The following is a 21,352-nucleotide window of genomic DNA, read 5'->3' on the forward strand; positions in this document are numbered from 1 at the left end:
ATGTAGGGATAGAGGGTACATACCTCAGTATCATCAAAGCCAATCTATGAAAAACCCACAGCGAAAATCATTCTCAGTGGGGAAAAACTGTCCCTAAGGTCAGGAACACAGCAGGGATATCCACTATCACTACTGCTATTCAACGTAGTACTAGAAGTCCTAGCCTCAGCAATCAGTCAACAAAAAGAAATAAAATGCATCTGAATTGGCAAAGTAGAAGTCAAACTCTCACTCATTGCATATGATATGATACTTTATGTGGAAAATCCAAAGGACTCCACTCCAAAACTGCTAGAACTCATACAGGAATTCAGTAAAGTGTCAGGATATTAAAACAATGCACAGAAATCAGTTACATTTCTGTACACCAATAGCAAGAAAGAAGAAAGAGAAATTCAGGAGTCAATCCCATTTACAGTTGCTCCCAAAGCCATAAGATTCCTAGGAATAAACCTAAACAAAGATGCAAAAAATCTATACTCAGAAAACTATAAAGTACTCATGAATGAAATTGAGGAAGATATAAAGAAATGGAAAAACGTTCTATGCTAATGGATTGGAAGAACAAATATTGTGAAAATGTCTATGGTAGCTAAAGCAATCTACATGTTTAATGCAATCCCTATCAAAATAATCAATTTCTTTCAAAGAAATGGAAAAAAATAATTGTAAAATTCATATGGTACCAGAAAAGACCCCAAAGAGAGGAATGTTGAGAAAGAAAGCCAAAGTTGGTGGCATCAAATTCCAGACTTCAAGCTCTATTACAAAGCTGTAATCATCAGGACAGTGTTGTATTGGCACAAAAACAGACACATAGATCAATGGATCAGAATAGAGAGCCCAGAAATAGACCCTCAACTCTATGGTCAAATAGTCTTTGACAAAGCAGGAAAGAATGTCCAATGGGGGAAAAAAACAAACAAACAAGAAAAAACAGTCTCTTCAACAAATGGTGTTGGGAAAATTGGGACAGCCACATGCAGTAGAATGAAACTGGACCATTTCCTTACACCACACACAAATAGACTCAAAATGGTTGAAAGACCACAATGTGAGAAAGGAACCCATCAAAATCCTTAAGATGCATATAGGCAGCAACCCCCTTGACCTCAGCCTTAGCAACTTTTTCCTAGAAACACTGCCAAAGGCAAGGGAAGCAAAGGCAAAAATGAACTGTTAGGACTTCATCAAGATCAAAAGCTTTTGCACAGCAAAGGAAACAGTCAACAAAACCAAAAGACAACTGACAGAATGGGAGAAGATATTTGCAAATGACATATCAGATAAAGGCCTAGTATCCAAAATCTATAAAGAAGTTAGCAAACTCAACACCCACAGAACAAATTATCCAATCAAGAAATGGGGGCACCTGGGTGGCTCAGTCAGTTAAGTGTCTGCCTTCAACTCAGGTCATGATCCCAGGTTCCTGGGATTGAGCCCCATGTTGGGCTCTCTGCTCAGCAGGAAACCTGCTTCTCCCTCTTCCACTCCTCCTGCTCATGTTCTCTCTCTCTTGCTCGCTCTCTCTCTCTCTCTCTCTCTCTCTCTGTCAAATAAATAAATACAATTTTTTTTAAAGGAAAAAAAGAAATGGGCAGAAGACATGAACAGACATTTCTGCAAAGAAGACATCCGGATGGCCAACAGACAGATGAAGTGCTCAACATCACTCACCATCAGGGAAATACAAATCAAAACCACAATGAGATACCACCTCACACCAGTCAGAATGGCCAAAATTAACCAGTCAGGAGAAGGCCAATGTTGGTGAGGATGCGGAGAAAGGGGAACCCTTTTTCACTGTTGGTGGGAATGACGCTGGTACAGCTGCTCTGGAAAACAGCATAGATTTTCCTCAAAAAGTTGAAAATAGAGCTACCCTTTGACTCAGCAATCGCAGTACTGGGTATTTACCCTAAAGTTGTAAATGTAGGGATCCGAAGGGGCACGTGCACCAGATGTTTATAGCAGCAATGTCCAAAATAGCCAAACTATGGAAAGAACCTAGATGTGCATCAATAAGATGAATGGATAAAGAAGAAGTAGTATATATATATACAATGGAATGCTATGCAGCCATCAAAAGAAATGAAATCTTGTCATTTGCAATGATGTGGGTGGAACTAGAGGATATTATGCTGAGCGAAATAAGTCAATCAGAGAGACTGTTATTGTATGATCTCTGATATGAAGAATTTGAGAGGCAGGACAGGGGGTTTTGGGGGTAGGGAAGGAAAAAATGAAACAAGATGGGATCAGGAAGAAGACAAACCGTAAGAGACTCAATCTCACAAAACAAACTGAGAGTTGCTGGGAGGGTCAGGGGGTAGGGAGAGGATGATTGGGTTATGGATATAAGGGAGGATATGTGCTGTGGTGAGTGCTGTGAAATGTGTAAGCCTGATTATTCATGGACCTGTACCCCTGGGGCAAATAATACATTATATGTTAATAAAAATAAATACTACAGAAAAAAAAAAAGATTCATGAACTGAGTGAATATTATAGGTACAGGGCTGTGCTCCGTCCTTTACCCACATACTTGTTTAATCTTCCAATTCTGCAAGGTAAATTTGCTCATTTTACCAATGAGAAAATACGTTTGCAGAAATTTAACTGAGCATGTAGTGGGAAGACCTCATCTAAGAAGAATGAGGCCAATGGAAGGAGAAAAAGCAAAGATAATGGCATGGAAGTGAGCAAAAAAAAAAAAAAAAAAATTAGATGAATCAGTCAGCAGACCGACCCACTGGGGTATTGCACATTCTTGTTCTACAACCCCTGAGGCTTGGGTATATAATGCTCTTGTCTTGAGTATGTTAGCCTTCTGTTTATGTGGGTTATCTCTTTCTTTACATGCTTTATGGCAGGGTTTGCAAACTCATTACAGTAGTCAGGCAGTTGGCATTAAGAGGTGAGGTAGGTTTGGTAGAAAGGATGAGTGGTTGCAACTGTGACAAGCTAGTGTGTGTGTGTGTGTATGTATCCCACCTAAATGGGGTGGTCCCCACTCAGATCTACCTGATTACTGTCTTTAGGAAATGTGGATGGACCAGGGTTTGGCTTATCAGGTTTTTTCAGAGAAGCCTTATATTTAGATATTTGGGGGTGATTTCCAGCCTGTTCAAGATATCAAAACACCATGTTGGCGCAATAGGACATATAGTGGAAGGTGGATTTGTGCTGTAAATTGTATTATGTCTTCTTGCTAGTTGATGAGAGTTGGGTAGGGGTAGCACTAAGTTCTTGGGCCTGTGAGAAAGATTTTGGCTACCTGAGCAGGCCTAGCTGAGGCAAGGACAGTAGTTAGAAATGCTCTAATTTTAACTTTTTCATCATAGGGGATGTAGATGTCAGATTGTTGAGATAATCTCATTTCAGGAATTTAAATTTAAGCTAATTTTTAAAAAAATTCATGGAACAAGATATTACAGTTCAGTGAATTTTTTAGATAACTTAAATTCCTTTAAAACTTTCATTTTAAGAATTAAGAATATCAAACTGACTGTTTTAACAATCAGTATATTAAACATAGCATTTGGGAGGGAGGCTTTGAAGGATCTTGTTAGTATATTATCCCATAAATTTAAATCTTGCCCAGTAGAAAATTGGCAGTGGATGTGCACTTTTTACATTGCTAGGGTGACATATGTCCCAGTTTACTAGATCAGTCCTGTTGTTCTGGCATAACAAAAGGACCTTTTGTCCACGATAATAAATTATATGGTTACCTTATATAATGTTAATATGTTTTTTAGTTGCTGATCCCTTTCTTATAGAGGTGGAATAGACCAGGTATGCTGAATGACCTTGTTACTTCTTGTAAAATTAATCGCCAAAGCAAAGGCTAAACCGGTCTTCACCTTACGTGACACTCTCAGCCCTCCCTGAAGGATCTTTGCTTTTGCTGTCATGGTTTTACTTGTCAGCAACATTTAAACCATGACTGATTATTTCTGTATCATCATTTTTGAAGCCATCCTTTTTGTTAACTTTAACCTACTCTTATATCTGTATCAAATTTAATTTGTGGTATGTGAGGGGGGCATAGCAAACCCCATTTCAAGGGTCTATACTAAAAATTATCCATAATCATTCTTAAATGACACTTAGGTAAAGGTAATAAAACCTTGATTTTATAAAAGCACATTTCCAGGCAAATATTTTTTATTGAACATACTTGAAATTTATTGAAATTGAACATACTGGGTGCTACTTTCCTGATGTATCAGTTTTTTTTTTCAGAAATCATATTTTAGTAATTAATATATATGAGGGATATCATGTTCCACATATTTTTCAACTTGGAATAAAAATATAGACGGCACGTTAATCAAGTTTGTGAATGAAAAAGTTTGAAGATACAGGTTAAATCTAAAAACGACAGACTGAAAATTCAGAATGATTTTTATGGCATCAAACAATGGGTGAACCATAAAAAGACTAAATTTAATGGATCAGAATATGAATTTCCACATTTAGATTGAAAATAATAGCAGTTACACAAGTACAGGAATGAGGAAACATCTCAACATAGCTCATATGAAAAGAACAGGAAGTAATGGCCTCTTAAAAGGTTAATGCGACCTTTCATTTCTGGTGGGTGTGAGACTAGATACATTAAAGTACTCTTCTACCACAAACTGAAATAAAAACGCTAGATAAGTTATATAAATGTGCCTTTAAAAATGATGAGGGGGAAACATGGGCCGTAAAATGAAAGCAAGACCTTAGTGAGATGAGTGAGATGGACAATATGAGAGCACTTGTTGAATCCAGCAAGTACCAGCTTTGATTTTCTTCGTCTCTTGTTGCTCTCTCCAAAGCCCAGAGCCCGTGTTAGGGGAAAAAATAGTTTAATAGATGTTTCCACTTCAGTCTGGGATCCCCTAAAGGTTACTTCCGTAGTGTAGTATTGAACTAGAACTAATTTTTTCCTGGATCTCCTCCCAATCCCCAGAAACTGTAAGGAAAACTATCTAATATTCCATACCCAATAACTAGCATTCATGGAGGTTTGCAGTCCTAATTTAGACTTACCTAGGTGGTTCAAAAAGACAATATATAGTTGTAAAGTGGTTTTTGCATAGTAGCTCAAGGCAGAACCAAGTGCAGATTCCTTCTGGGGAAATCTTTCTTCAGAAACCCAGGCCTCAAAAGAGTTTGAAAAATATAGTTGCCAGAAATTTTAACTTATGGTCAAAATTATAAAACAGACAAGTAAACAGAACATCATGACTAGATAACAGAATTAGACATGGAGTGATCTCAAATACAGTTATCAGACAGAGAATGTAAAGTAACTTTGTTTTGAAGAAATGGGAATGTTAAAAATGTGAGTGAATAGGGGCACCTGGGTGGCTCAGTGGGTTAAAGCCTCTGCCTTCAGCTCAGGTCATGATCCCATGGTCCTGGGATCGAGCCCCACATGGGGCTCTCTGCTCAGCGGGGAGCCTGTTTCCTCCTCTCTCTCTGCCTGCCTCTCTGCCTACTTGTGATCTCTGTCTGTCAAATAAATAAATAAAATCTTTAAAAAAAAAATGTGAGTGAATAGCAAGCGAATATAAAAATGACAAAGGAGGTCTGAAAAAAACAAAGCTTTGAGAAAATAAATGTATAATTGGATTTTAAAAATCAGCACGGGGATGCCTGGGTGGCCTAGTCAGTTAAGTGACTGCCTTCGGCTCAGTCATGACCCCAGCATCCTGCGATCGAGTCCCATATCAGGCTCCTTGCTCTGTGGGGAGCCTGCTTCTCCCTCTTTCTTTGCTTGTCACTCTGCCTGCCTGTACTGTCTATCTCTCTGACAAATAAATAAATAAAATCTTAAAAAAAAATCAGTATGCAGGCTAAATGGTAAATTAGACCTAGCCAAAGAAAGAATTCTTGAACTGGAAGACACTGAGCTTTCTGACTGACCTACAGTAAAAAACTCATTTATTGATGTGTGTATACATATGATAGCTGTATATAATTTAAGCCAGACTTTTAGGAAATTGATTGTATCCTCCTAAGTGTAATATTCTCTATAATTTTTCCTTTCTGATTTGCTCTTTTTCATTTAAAAACAAAAGTTGAATCCAACCCAGGAAATTTTATAAACCATAGTAGGTCATGAGCACAATTTTGAAGAAAACTGATTTCATTTAATACAGTTGAAAATACACATACCCTACAACCCAGCATATATCCACCAGTGTTGAGAGTACTTTATGTGGCCCACCCCATAAACCCTGGAAAAAAAACATCAGTTGTAGAAAACATAACCATGGTGTGCTTCATACAGTGGCTTACTGTAGCACTAAGATGATGACTGAACATGATGAACCACCAGTAAATACATCATAGGCACCATTCCATCAAAGTGCGTGCTGCCTGGAGACAGTCAGCCTGAGCCCATACCTGTGCATGGGAACTCTTTCTGCAGCTTTGAAAATGAATAGATCACCCATCCAAGCAGCAATACAATATTGAATAGAAAAAGATTATATGTGGTATGATTCCATTTATATCAAGTTCAGAAATTTGGGCAAACCAAATAGTATATCATTTCAGTATAAATGATTACTTTTCTAAAGGCAAGAGTAAGCACAGAATTTAGGGGAGTTTTAACTTCTAAGTGGGGCATGAGGGGGAGTGGGTTAGGAAGAGTCAAAAGGAGCTTCAGAGATACGAGTAATTTTTTTTCCATAAAACTAGCTGTGGCACAACTAGAATTCTTTTGTAATTCTTTATCCTTTATATCTCTTCAGCATTTAACGGAAATAATTTAATATTAAAAAAAAAAAAAAAGCCAGGGCAGAATCAACACAGGTAATAAATCTTTAAAGCTGATCAGACCATCTTTAGAAAGTCATTTTTAGTTTTGGGTGCCAAATTTCATGGACATTAACAAATTGGAATATGCCCAGAGGAAAATGTCCAGGGTGATGATATGACCCTGATCTTGAGCCTTTAGTTTTTCAGATGCAGAGCATGTGGATTTTGAGCATGGGGCAGTTTTGGTTTCCCAGGCCTATTGGCTAGTATATGTGGGAAGTGAACTCCGCTCTGTTAAGTCTTAGGGCTGCACTAATGTTGCACCATGCAGAAATGAGTCCTAAAGAATTGCTACAGTTGTTGTGTAGTTTGCTAAATGTTTTTTTTTTTCATCAAATGCTGTAACTTATAAGTTATAGCATTATAATGCTAGGCCTTGTGTTACCTCTCGTATTATACCAGATAACAGCTCAGGAATGGGCTCTTTTCATTGCCGGGTTCAAACAAGCCCTATGCTTTTCATAGCTCATGAAGACATCTTTAAATTTGGTCGTATCCATCGAAGGGAGATACATCCGGGTAATTTTGTTTGGTGCCTTTTGGAGGAAAGGCAGATTCAGTCCTAGCATTGCTCTGTCTTTGGCTGTGCAGGGAGCCATTTTGTCTGACCAGGGCCTTAGTCAGACATAGACATGAAAGGCTGGACAGATGGTAGCCTTTATCTAGGTAATGATCACTTGAGGTAAAGGTATAAATTAGCAATTACTGAGGATCTGCAATGTGCCAGCTATTGTTGGGCATTTTTTTTTTTTAAGACTTCATCTCTTTAGAGCAGTCTTAGGTTTGCCACAAAACGAAGAGGAAGTTATTGAGATTTTCCATATACCCCACACGTGCATAGCCTTCCCCATTATTAGCATTTTCCACCAGAGTGGTACATTTGTTACAATTAATGAACCTACATTGAAATATCATTATCACCCAGTCCATATTTACACTATCATTAACTTTTGGTGTTGTACATTCTATGTGTTTGGGTAAATGTACAATGATATGTACCCACCATTAGAGTATAGATTCTCCATGTTCTGCCTATTCATGCCTTCCTCTCTTTCAACCCATGGCAACCACTTACTGTCTCCATAGTTTTGCCTTTTCTTGAATGAATGTCATATGGTTGGAATCATACAGTATGTAGCCTCTTCAGATTGGCTTCTCTTTCACTTAGTCATGTACATTCATCTTTCCTCCATGTCTTTTCATGGTTGATAGCTCATTTTTAGCTCTGAATAATACTCCATTGTCTGGATGTACCGCAGTTCATATATTCACCTACAGAAGGGCATCTTATTTGGTTCCAAGTTTGGGGAGTTATAAATAAAGTTGCTGTAGACATCCATGTGCAAGTTTCTATGAACATAAGTTCTCAGCTCCTTTGGATAAATATCAGTGTGTACAATCACTGGATCCTATGGAAGGCGTTATGTTTATTGCACACCATACTGTCTTCTGAAGTGACTGTATCATTTTGCATTTTCACTTGCAGTGAATGAGAGTTCCTGTTCCATTTGATATACTCAGTGTTACAGATTTGGGGGTATTCTAATAGGTGTGTGGTGGTATCTCATTTTAATTTGCATTTCCCTACTGATATATGATATAGAGCATCTTTTTTATGGTTTTATTAGGCATCATGATATAAGAATATTCTATCCCATTGGGAAAGAAGTGGTCTTATCTCCATCTTATAGATGTGAAACTCAGAGAGAGGTGGCTGAAATCAGTATTTGAAGGAGAGAAGGCCATCCTGTCAGGAGAACAAGGTGCAGAGTCCTGGCCAGAGACAGTGTTATGGAGTGTGTAAGAGCCTAGGCTCCAGTAAACAGGGCCAGATTCATATACAGAATCTGCCATTTGCTAGCAGGGTGAGCTGGATTGTAAGCTATTTGCCTTATCAGGAAAGGAGGAAATTCTTATTTCGTGGGATTGTTATGAGCAGTAATGAATTAATATGCATGAAGTATTTAAAACAGTGGCTTGGCACGTAGAAGGTGGTATAAAATGAAGTGTTTAGAGAATTTTTTTCCCTGAATGTAGGTATAGCAAGCAATTCTCCTGGTCTCTTTGACCCTGTAGCAGAGCCTGCCCTCAGACTTTTTTTTTTTTTTAAGATTTTATTTATTTATTTGACAGACAGAGATCACACGTAGGCAGAGAGGCAAGCAGAGAGAGGAGGGAGGCAGGCTCCCTGCTAAGCTGAGATCCCAATGCGAGGCTTGATCCCAGGACTTGGGATCATAACCTGATCCGAAGACAAAGACTTTGACCCACTGAGCCACCCAGGCACCCCAAAGGGTAGTTTCTTTTTTGTTTTTTTTTTAAGATTTATTTATTTATTTGACAGAGAGAGAGAGAGATCATAAATAGGCAGAGAGGCAGGCAGAGAGAGAGGGGGAAGCAGACTCCCTGCTGAGCAGAGAGCCCGAAGCGGGGCGCAATTCCAGGACCCTGGGATCATGACCTGAACCAAAGGCAGAGGCTTAATCCACTGAGCCAGCCGGGCACCTCACTTGCCCTCAATCTTAAAGAGATGAGATGGTTATGTCCACTCTGGTTTCCCCAGCATCCTAAGTTGGGTTCTGCCCCGCACAGACGTGCAGTGGTCTTGAGGATTTACATTCATCAGTTCATTATCTTCTAGGATTCTTCATCTTCCGGAGCATAGAGATGTTGATTATGAGGCATTTATTACAGGATATAGCAGGTACACTTATTCCCATGAGCTTTGCTGTGCAGATAAGGAATTGAGGCTCCAGGGAGTTTATGAGTGTCCCAAATGCACATCATAGCAGAGCTCAGCTTAGGGTGTTTGCTGCACTACCTCCAGAACATGTGGAGCGCAAGGTCACTTTTCTCCTTGGAGCCTTGACTTCAGTGTGGATGACCTCACATTTTAGTGGGTTGGCTGGACTATTGAGACTATGGGTTCTAAGTGCCTTTGGGAGCCTGTGATGTGTAGGCTGTTGCTAGCTTCCAGATCATGTCAGCATTGCTTGCCTCTTCTGTTAGCACATCTGCTGACTGCTCCTCTTAACCCAGTTTGTCTCTGAATCATGCAGGCATTAGACTTCCATTCACTTCCTCCGTGTGTTTCCCTCACATCTGACCTATCATTTCCCTTAGTTATTGGCTTTTCACAACCCTGACCAAGTTCCTATTTATTTATTTCTCCCCCCTCCTCTTCTGGCACTTCTGTTTGCTTAGTCATTTTCCCTTTTTTATCCTGTTTTCTCCTTTATTTATCCTTACACACTGGCTCTTATATGTTCCTGCTGTTTTTCCTGTGTCTTAGGTCTGGAGCAGACTCTTGATTTTTAGAGTCATTGCTAGACCGTGACTAGTATGGACGGGAATGTGGTATGAGCTGACCGAAATCTGATACCTTACGGCAACTATGTCATGCAGTCTTGCCTTGTAACTTAGTTTTGATTAACTTGGAGCCAAATTGAGCACTACAGTCAGTATTATAATGTCTCAGCAAGGGAAAAGAAGATACCAAACCTGTGGAGACTACAACTCCAGAAATGATCCAAGGACTTCCCTTCCTTAAGGCACTAAGGCAGGAAATGATAAGGTCTCAGAAATAGGTAAATAATTAATGAGTGCCTGGCTTAAGTAGCGTTTAAACATAAAGATACTCTTTTCTTCAACTTAAGGCAGCCTTATTGCTTATGCTCTTCTTGGAACCGAAGTGAAAGCATTTATTCAAAATTAACATACATTATGAAATAGTTCAATTTATGAAATTTGATAGTTGTTTAAAACATACTTGAGCATGCTGAAATGTTACATAGTAATTGTCAATTTCTTTTTCTTTTTAGATTTTATTTATTTATTTATTTGACAGAGATCACACATAGGCAGAGAGGCAGGCAGAGAGAGGAGGAAGCAGGCTCCCTGCTGAGAACGAGCCCTATGCGGGGCTTGATCCCAGGACCCCGGGATAATGACCTGAGCCAAAGGCAGAGGCTTTAACCCACTGAGCCACCCAGGTGCCCCAGTAATTGTCAATTTCAATAGCAGGGTATTCTTTACACTCTCTGTGTTTTGTCTTTGTTTTTTAAAATATGCTAAAAATTTTCTATCAACTATTTTAAAAGAAGAATGAAAATCATTGTCACTTCAAATTAATTAGTGTTAATTTTAAAATGAATCCATCACATTTGAAAATACCCTTCTTTATGGTAGGGTTTTTAAAAATGAGGTCTAGGACCAACAGAAGAAAAACAGGAGAAAGTTTAAAACATCTCTGTGGATGTTCTTTTGATCAGAACTGTGAGGTCTTTAAAAGCAATCTTGGGATTTTTCTTGTTGTCTGGTAGCAGTATTGAGCAGATGGTAAATTGACAGAAATAAAGCTGGATGATTGGCACGTCTATGTGGCTCAGCGGGCTAAGCCTCCGCCTTCAGTTCAGGTCATGATCTCAGGGTCTTGCGATCCAGCCCTGCATCTGGCTCTCTGCTTAGCAGGGAGCCTGTTCGCCCCCCGCCCCCCTCCAACTCCCCCTGACTCTGCCCACTTGTGATCTCTCTCTCCCTCTGTCAAATAAACAAGTAAAATCTTAAGAAAAAAAAAAAAAAAGCTGGATGATCAAATCTGATAAGATGAGAGGTTAACTAGAGAGATCTATGGTATTCAAAAAAATTTTCAGGAGTGGTGGGAGTGGTGACTAAAATCAATATTTGGTATTTCATTTGTGTTAATACAAAAAACAAAGCCACAAGTTTGCTTTTTAATTAATTTTTTTTTCTTTCATTTAAAAAATAGTCCTCCTACCTCTCAACAAATCCATCCTTGTAGGTATAGAAGGAAAAGAGAAATTTGTATCAGCTGGCTGTCTGCATGCCCCCTCAGGAAATAGTATGTCAAATTCCTGCTTTATCAAGCCCCTCCTCATTCAGTGAGTGTGCCAGATTCTGTGCGAGGTGCTGGGAGTATAAAGAAGAAATGAGACAGGCTTCCATGGAGCTGTGGGGGAGTGGATCTAACAAATAACACAAAACATTCTGGAAATCTCTATTCCTTTCAGTATGTTTAGAGGAACTTTCTGCTGAAGGACTGGCCACAGCTTCACCGGTGTCATTAACCTTTAGTTCATTTAAATCAAAGACCAGTTAACTGTATTTGAATTTTTGCTGGTCTTAGAAAGCAGCTCTTTAATGGGTATACCTGCCCCACCTAAATTCTTCTGAAAAAAATCACTATGCCTCCAAAAGAGCCTTGTACTTTCTAAGCAACAGTAAAGACAGCTTTGTGGAAGGAGCTCACTTCCTCTTCTGTTCTTCAAGTCTTTTTCCCTTTTAACATTTTCATCAGTTTTATGTTTTCTCTTAAACGCTGGGCCATGTGTGCTGGCCTAATCACTGGACCATGCCACAATCATGCTGTTTCTTTCTAAGTGCTTGCTTAATGTAACCGTTTAATATGTCCCAGTGTCATATTTGTCTGAGCTGTGTTCTACAGGGAAACATAGTGTCTATTAACACGGTTATGTTTGTTCTTTAACCTATATGCATTTAATCATGGTTTTTGGGGGCAGCTCAAATTGGAGTGATAGAACTTCCATAAAAATACCTAAATTATTTATGAATGCTTACCAAACTCTGCAGTTGCCCTGAAAACAACTCTGATGTATGGGTTAAGTGTTAGCTAGGGGAAGAAGACCCTATCCAAGGAACCCTTGGATAACTTGTCTAGCAAAGCTTATGGAATGCGTTTTTCAAACTTGTCTAAATAAAGATGACTGTTTGGCTACTTAAAAAATAATTGATCATATCCTTTGTCTTATCCTTCTCCTTTGTTACTCTTCTGATTGCCTGTGTGGCATTTAATAACAAATCAGACTAATAAGGATGCATTTCAGTTCTGGCAGCAAAATTGCTGTCAATTGCTATAGATCAAGTGATTAGGCCAGAAGGGGGAGGTGCAGTCAAGAATGTGAACACTTAAGAGAGGCAGCATGGGTTATGTGAACTAACCTGGGATGGAAGTCTGGTAGAAAAAAGCAAGATCTTTTGAATCAGTTACTCCTGAGTTCAAATCAGGGCTGTACCTTTTACTAAGCATGTGATCCTGGAAAGGTACTGAATCTTTCTGAGATCTTAGTGTCTTCATCTGCAAAATGGGGACTGTCAGGATTTACCTTCACAGAGTAGTGGATAGCTTCTAATGATGCGTAGGGTGTTGCCTGGCACTTACTTTCCAGGTATCTAATATAACTTCTTTAAAAGGCAAGAACTTGGTTCAGATCAGGTCACCTAATCTTTATAAGCCTCAGGTTTGTCATCTGTATAATGGGAATTTCAACATATTAACATGAAAAGGCTCAAAAAATTTGCGGTTATATGGAGGTATAATAGCTTATTTCACAAAGGCCTCCTGAATATCCACCAGAATATGAACTCTACTGTAGCTTTTTTTCAGATCTTTTTGGTGCTTCCAAAATATTCACTTGGTATTACTATAACTACACATTAGTTATGTCACATAAATATTGCAGAATTACTGGAAAGAAATCCATATCTTATTCACATTTATAATTCCTACTATATTTTAAATATATTAAGGATTTGGTAAATGGTTATTATATAAATAATTATTTTTTGTTATTATCATTGCCCTCAGCTTTTCAAACTAATAACGGCTAATAGCATCATAATGGATTTATTTCTACCTTTATTATTTCTGTAAACATTTTATTGTTTTAACATTTTATGTGGAATATGTAAAACCTAAGATACCTTTTTTACTAGCATTGTATATTTAGTACAACTGAATCATATTCACAGATGTAGGATGGCTGTGAGTTTTGGTGCCCAAAAAAAAAAAACCAACTTTGAATGTTCCTACCTTTTATTAGAAAAACTAAAAATCAGGAGAATTTCAAATTTGCATAATATTTATGGTCTTAATTTATTTTGTGTATACAAAGAGATATCCCTTATGAAAATCTGCTGTTGCATTCTATTTATAGTTGAATATTTATTTATAGTTGAATATCTAGAGGGATTTTCTCTTTCTGATAAAAAAGAAATGTGCTCTTTTAACTTTTCAGGCATCTAGAAGTCACAGAGGAAAAAGTAATTCCTCCAAACCTTTAGACTTTTTCTTATATGACCTATAAGACTTGAATAACTAGAGCAATAAGCTCTTTTCTGATTTCTATGGTAATAAAAATGCCACTGTTGTCCATTGATTATCCAGCTTATAGGCCTAGTTTAGAGAAAGGGAATATACCAAAGAATTAATCAGCAGTCACGAAGAGATACCTATAAGCAAATGAAGGGCTTGCATGCTTTATTTCGTTTATTTGGGGAAAAAAGAAAAAAAAAGGAAAGGAAAAGGGCAATATCTCTTGAAAACTGGAATTTATTTTGCTCTTTAGTTCTTAATCTGTTTTGATTTGGTTCTGTGTATAGGAATTGCAGTATCCTGATACTGTGTTCATTTCTATCAATAGCTTCTATTTGCATTCTTATAAACTAATATAAATAAAGGCTGTGTATGTGGCAATAGATATATATTAGTTATCTATTACTGCATAACAAATTACCCTGAACCTAGGGACTTAAAACAATACATGTTTTGTTTTGTTTTATCTCACTTAATGTCTTTGGATCGGGAATCCAGGAATGTCCTAGATGGGTGGCTATTGCTCAGAATCTTACATAAAATTGAAGTCCAGGAATGCCTGGGTGGCTCAGTTGGTTAAGCAGCTGCCTTTGGCTCAGATCATGATCCCAGCGTCCTGGGATCAAGTCCCACATGGGGCTCCTTGCTCAGCGGGGAGCCTTCTTCTCGCTCTGCCTCTGCCTGCCACTCTGTCTGCCTGTGCTCGCTCGCTCTCTCTCCCTCTGTCTCTGACAAATAAATAAATAAAATCTTTTAAAAAAAATTGAAGTCCACATGTCATCCCATGTTATAAGTAGTCTCTGTGAAGGTTTGACTAGGACTGAAAGATCCACTTCCAAGGTAGTTTGCTCACATGCCTGGCAAATTTGAACTGGTTGTTGGCAGGAGGCCTGTTTCTTACCATGTGGACCTCTCCATAGGGCCAATTGACCATCTGTAATGTGAGCAAATGATCAGAGAGCAGGATAGAAGCTGCATTTTCATTTATGACTTAGGGTGGAAGTCACACATCATTTCCCTGATAATCCTGCTGGCTGTACAAGTTAACTGTGCTCATAGTGGGAGGAGAATATACTAGGGTACAAAGATCAGGAGTTAAGGATCTTTGGGGGCTATCTTGAAGGCTCGCTACCAAACTAGAATGTGTAATCTAATATGTGCAAGTGTCCAGTGAATGTTCAGATAACCTCAATTTTAATTTTATCAAAAGTAATACAATTATTGGAGTATAGAGATTTTTCATTTTTACATCTTGTATCCCAAATTGCACGTGTTAACATACATTGGTTCTTGGTCAATTTCAGTTGCATATAGATAGCAGTGCAAAGTGTCTCTGTCCTCAAGGAAGGGCAAATATTTCATTGTAATTATACCAAGTATTACAACAGGGGTACATACTGAAGATGATGAGGTCAGTTGTTGAAGAACATGAGCTCTGAAGTCAGTTTGCCTCAGTTCAATTTCTGGCTCCTTTATTTATTAGCTATATGACGTTGGACCATTTATTTTACCTTTCTAGTCTTTATTCTGATTATTCCCTTTTTATAGCCTACCTTCCTCCTAGGGTTGTGGGGATTTAGGAAACAGTACCCAAGAGTACTATTAGCCAGCCACTTGAGATTTCCTGGAATGAATCAGTTTGGATGAGGGAAGGTTTCCAGGGAATGTGAGACATTTGAGTCATCTCTTGAAGGGTAAGTTGGAGTTAGGTCAGTACAGAAAGTTGGTGGAACCTGAGCATGAGATGCCAGCATGAAGTAGCGCTAGAGGCTGAGGAGCTGAGCAGTGGGGTTGAGGCTGGGGCATGTCATGTGATAGCTTCAAGGGAATGACGAGAAAGAAGTTTAGACAGTGGCATGCAAGGATGGGGAAGAGTCTCAGGTAGAGCCCCAGGACCTTGTAAATTTTCTGAGATGATCTCAGTTTAAATCACAAATTTCTTACTGTCTTCATGACCACCCTCACAACTGCTAGATCTTATATCCATATTTGTGGTTAGGAAAATATTGTCACTACAGTTACAGGCAAAACAAAAGAAGTTTGGACTTTTTTTTTTTTCTTTTAAAAACCATAGAATGATAGGATTTGCTCTTTTTTTGTGTGTATATTGTTTTTTTAAGTGCTTTGGGCAGTGGGTTGAATAGTTAGGGTGGTTATAGTAATCAGTAGGGAGAGGACTGAAGCCTCACAGGAGGCTAGAGAGGTGAGTACAAGTATACAAGAGCCTGAGACCTTTGCTTCTTGTCTGTTCTGGCATTTCCCACAGGCATCCGAAGCATGTTTCCAGGACCCTGACAAGACTAGAACACTTACCATCCTATTCCAGAGAACCTTGACTTATCCAGAATTTTGTAATTATAAAAATCTAAAAAGGAGAGATTTTAATGTTAGCTTATATGTAAGTATCATTTTAAATTATGCATGGGAAAATAAGTACAGTAATCTTGGCCTTTAAATGTCTGGCTTTAGTATTAATAACCTTATTTTATGGATAAGAAGATAATGATTATGTCAATTTTAGACACTCCTCAACTGCCCACTTCCCATGTTCAAAAGATTTTTTTTTTAAACAAAACTGAAAAGAAAGATGAGGCTTTAAAGAAGAAAAGACAGATTAAAAATGGGATTTTTGATTTAGATAATTAAGAATCCATTTGCCAGAGAGAGCTGGATTCCAGGTGGCTTCTCGGCCCCAAGGGTAGAAATTAGGGTGCTTTGTTTATATATATAGCCTTTCTCACGTGGTTTTTAATTCACCTTCCAATACTCTCCCTGAGCGGGGCTGACTCTTTATTGCTTTTTTAATTTTTTTTTTAAGATTTTGTTTATTTGACAGAGAGATCACAAGTAAGCAGAGAAGCAGGCAGAGAGAGAGGAGAAAACAGGCTCCCTGCTGAGCAGAGGGCCTGAGGGGGGGCTCAATCCCAGGACCTTGGGATTATGACCTGAGCTGAAGGCAGAGGCTTTAACCCACTGAGCCACCCAGGCGCCCCTCTTCATTGCTTTTTGGATGACATGCTCCATGGACAGGCTCTTTTACCAAAACACATAAGCCTCAAATATGTGTCTTTCTTTAGCTTCTTTAGGAGATAGGTAGGTCTAGTTGAAGCCAGAAGGCTCTAACCCATCTGACATAAAATGATGAAATAGGAATGCTGTGGTACCTAGTTCACTTAAAGCTTACTTGTTTTCATGAGAAAGAATGTTAATGTGAGTGCTGTCCTCTTTTTCTTTTAAAACTTGGAAGCATGCGCTAATGCACCTTTGCACTGCAGCCATAACACTATGTAAAAAATAATCTAGAAATGGATAGTAGTTTTATATACCTATTAAGTTACATGAAATGTTAGTCTAATAATCAGACTGAGTGACAGTGTCTCCATTCAGGATTCTAGTAGCCTTGCAGAGAGAGCCCAGCTACGAAAGGAAATTTTGGAGTAACTTACCCCATCCTCAGCTGTGTTTGAAATCTAGATATTTTCTGATAGCTTGCATCACATTTGGGTTCTTTCTCTCTACATTATTTCTAATTTGATACTTTTTATTATTTCATAACTAAGATTTTAAGGATTGTAACTTTCTTTAACTTTCTGTAACTTTCTATTCATAATAAAAGTAGTTTAGTGTCTGAGTGTGCAAAAAAATAGTTGATAGAAGATGGTCTTGTTACTAAAGTAAACCTTTCTATAAATAAATGCAGAAACATCTGTTAAGGGCATAGTCTGAATGTGGCAGACATCTGAATTGCGTCAATTCCCGCCTTGTGGCCAAGATGTCTTTCTTAGGCTTTCTTTATAACTAATGGCAGAGTTTCACATTCTCACAGCATTAGGCAATAGAATGGTCAAAAGAACTGATGCCAAGTTACTCTCTTTCTTGGGTTAGCTAGTGGTAATAATTTATACTCACCAAAGAAAAATGTGGCATTTTTTTGTTTTTATTTTTGAAGACTGAAAACCTGAGATGTCTCCTTCAACGTCACTTTTCGGCCCCAGCTTTAGGCAGTTTTCCAAATGTCTAATTGCTAAACTGCTTTCAAGAAATTATTGTGGTATTACCGGAAGCTTTGGTCAGGAGAAAAAGGCAGCACACAGTCTTTCCTAGAGCACCATGGGCCCGTCAAATGACCTTTTTCAGATAAAACTGAGATTCTCTTTTCAGTGGCGGGAAAAATGCTGATTGAAACAAAACAGAAAACAAACTCACCCCACAAGTATTGTAGTCCAGAGGAGTAAAGGTCAGAGAGGGGATGAAAAATTCTTCTTGGGAAAACTTTTGAAGCTAAAGCTTATTTATTTGATCTTTGATGTTTATGAGTTAAAATGGGTGGTTTAGCATTTTTAAGATAAAAATCAGCCAGGACTGTAAGAACACTGTGTACCTTTTCAGGTGCCTGTGTACCTCATCCTAGAATACCTGTCTGGTGCTCTCCTCTTCCTCAAGACTACCTCAGCACTCCTCCCACTTGGGGACTCCAGCGCCATAAGGTGAGTCTACAAAGTTGTACTCCTTGCGTATATCCTAGGAGATATACGCAAAGTGACGATTTAAAAACAACTGTTCAAAATTTGGGGAGACTTTCGGAGGTTATGTTCACTGGTGAACTCTCAAGAATCATCATTTGTAAGCCCTATATTTAGATAAGTATAAAGTTTAATTAGCAATAATGTCTTTTGCCAGTATAATATAAGCCCTAGATTCAGATTTGGGTTGACACTAATAGCATTATGAAACATGCTCTTTAGATTTCAAGTTTGAAGTCTGAAGCAAAGTTTTGCAGATTAGTATGTCACCACTCTTAGGTTTCCTGAGCATTATTCTACTCATGCTTTAAATTGGCAGCCTCGGGGCACCTGGGTGGCTCAGTGGGTTAAAGCCTCTGCCTTCGGCTCAGGTCATGATCTCAGGGTCCTGGGATCCAGCCCCGCATCAGGCTCCCTGCAGGGAGCCTGCTTCCTCCCTTCTCCTGCCTCTCTGCCTACTTCTTCTGATCTGTCTGTCAAATAAATAAATAAAATCTTTTAAAAAAAAATTAAAAAACTAAAAACCTAAAAAAAATAAAAATAAAAATAAATTGGCAGCCTCTTTTTTTATTAATTGATTGATTAAGTTTTTATTTATTTTTTATTTATTTATTTATTTTATTTGACAGAGAGAGATCACAAGCAGGCAGAGAGGCAGGCAGAGAGAGAGGAGGAAGCAGACTCCCCGCTGAGCAGAGAACCCGATGCGGGGCTCGAACCCAGGACCCTGGGATCATGACCTGAGCCGAAGGCAGCGGCTTTAACCCACTGAGCCACCCAGGCGCCCCAAGTTTTTATTTTAATTTCAGCTTGTTAGCATACAGTCTTATATTAGTTTCTGGGGTACAGTATAGTAATTCATCACTTCCATACATTACCCTGTGCTCTTCAAAACAAGGTACTCCTTAATCCCTATCACCCACTCAACCCATCTCCGCCCCTCTCCCCTTTGGTAACCATAAGTTTGTTCTCTGTAGTTAGAGTCTGTTTCTTGCTTTGTCCCTCTCTCTCTCTTGTATTTTTCCCTTTGCTTGTTTTGTTTCTTAAATTCCACATACAAGTGAAATCAGATGGTATTTATCTTTCTCTGACTTACTCACTGAGCATTATACTCACTAGCTCCATCTACACTGTTGCAAATAGCAAGATTTCTTTTTTTTTTATGGCTGAATAATATTCTCTTATATTCAGATACACACACACACACTCCACATCTTCTTTGGATAGATCAGTTGATGGATAGCAGCCTCTTTTAAAGCAGAAAAATATTTCTAACAGTGAAGGTTAGAAGGTCTTTATAAGTCTGAAATAGCTTATAGTTTGAGCTTCGGTCCTGCAAGTAGTGTAATTGGCTTCATTAAGTAAAGGGGGTCACAAAGTCTCTTGAGGTGGGAATATACAACTAAGTTCATTTTCACTTGCTTTTTGTATGCTTGATGTGTATCCTCTCTTGAACATTAAAGTGACTCATTGGTCTCAGAAGGGAAAATAATTTGATCTTGTTTGTAGTATGTGAATCACTTGTGAATAAACTGTTCACATTTTACAGGTGAATAAGCTCTTTAAGGGCACCAACCAGCATGCCGTCTTGTAAATTCCTTAGTCCCTCATTTGCAAAAAAGTTATGTGCTTGCATTTTTTGCTTCAGTGATGATTTTTGAAGGTCTTAACATTAATTAACTCCCCTCTGAAATAAAGAGTATAACCTTAGAGCCATGTAGTAATTGCTAAACTATATGGAGGGAAATATATTCATAAAACCCCAAGTCCTTATCCTTACTGGTTGTTTTCTTCCTGTAGACTCTGTTGAATTGCTTGTGGCATTAGCAAAATCCATGACTAGAAGACCCCAAGTGTTGAAGAAAAGATAGTCTGATTCTAATAGAGCGGTTTTGTTATATCCATGTAAGAGCTGAATAATGCTAGTTAAGCCCTGCTATTTGTTATATAGTCTAAAGAAGAAAAGTATAAGGAACAAAATGTATTATGTAGTCCCACTTACTACAGTCTCTCCATAATTGTGTCATCGCCTAAATTTTAGATTTAGCTTTTATCACTGATAAAGCTATTCTGTAAATCTTTCTTTTCTTTACATTAATTATTTTCTATTTGGGAGGGTTTATGTAAAGGTTACACCAAGAGAAACTGTGATTCAGATTTAATATTTAGAGATTGTGTATACTTGGGTTTGAATGTTTCAGTTATTTTGTTTCTTTTATAACATTGTTAGTTACCCCTCATACAGGTTGGAGATGTAGGAGTTGCTTCAAGTTTGCTGCTAAAGAGTTAATATTTTGGCTCTTTCTTCCCAAATGTTTTCGTATGCTAAAAATTAACAGCCTTTGATTCTTCAAGTGCATAGAGACTCCCTTAGCATACTGCCTTGCTTTCCTTTTTTAAATGGAGTTTTGTCTGTTTTAAATAAATGAATGGTTCCTGAATGTGGTAGAGCTGTACATAAAACTGGTTTGCTCTTGCTGACTACCAAAGTGATCCAGTTTACTCATTGAAAGAGGATGTGTGAGTTCCCTAAACCTTTTTGAATGAAGCCTCTAATTTCAGTTGTGTTGACTTTGATACCAACAAAACCAGCTTTGAATTCTCGCTATTGCTACACTGTAAAACCACCCTAACTTTTTTTTTAATGTAGCAGCTTTAAATTTTTAATGTACTACAATCAGAATATTTCTACTAAATCACACTTTCTCTACAATGATGCAGTTTTTCCTAAACCATTATTCTTTTAAGGAATGATAGTGAATAAGTCACATATTATTTATCACAAGGCATCTTTTCCTTGGTTTGTAAATTTGAGGCTGTGTGAGAACAAAGTTTAAACCTCCTATTTTACATTAAAAAAACAGATTACATAAAA

General features: G+C 38.2%; 1 protein-coding gene across 2 annotated transcripts in view; it reads left to right on the forward strand.

The window, feature by feature from the left end:
* Window positions 1-21,352, forward strand: part of RASSF8 (Ras association domain family member 8) — a 130,017-nt gene that overhangs the window by 25,009 nt on the left and 83,656 nt on the right. The window contains exons 1-2 of one of the 2 annotated variants that reach the window (XM_004776392.3): window positions 16,225-16,352; window positions 18,344-18,441. The exons of the other annotated variant lie outside the window; for it this stretch is intronic. The gene's annotated coding sequence lies outside the window, so the exon portion shown is untranslated. Of the gene's footprint in view, window positions 1-16,224; window positions 16,353-18,343; window positions 18,442-21,352 lie in introns of those variants that run through there. 2 annotated transcript variants of the gene reach the window in all.

The sequence above is a fragment of the Mustela putorius genome, unplaced genomic scaffold, assembly GCF_011764305.1.
Source record: "Mustela putorius furo isolate JIRA1106 unplaced genomic scaffold, ASM1176430v1.1 tig00537227_pilon_pilon_pilon, whole genome shotgun sequence".
In the NCBI taxonomy this organism is placed as follows: domain Eukaryota; kingdom Metazoa; phylum Chordata; class Mammalia; order Carnivora; family Mustelidae; genus Mustela; species Mustela putorius.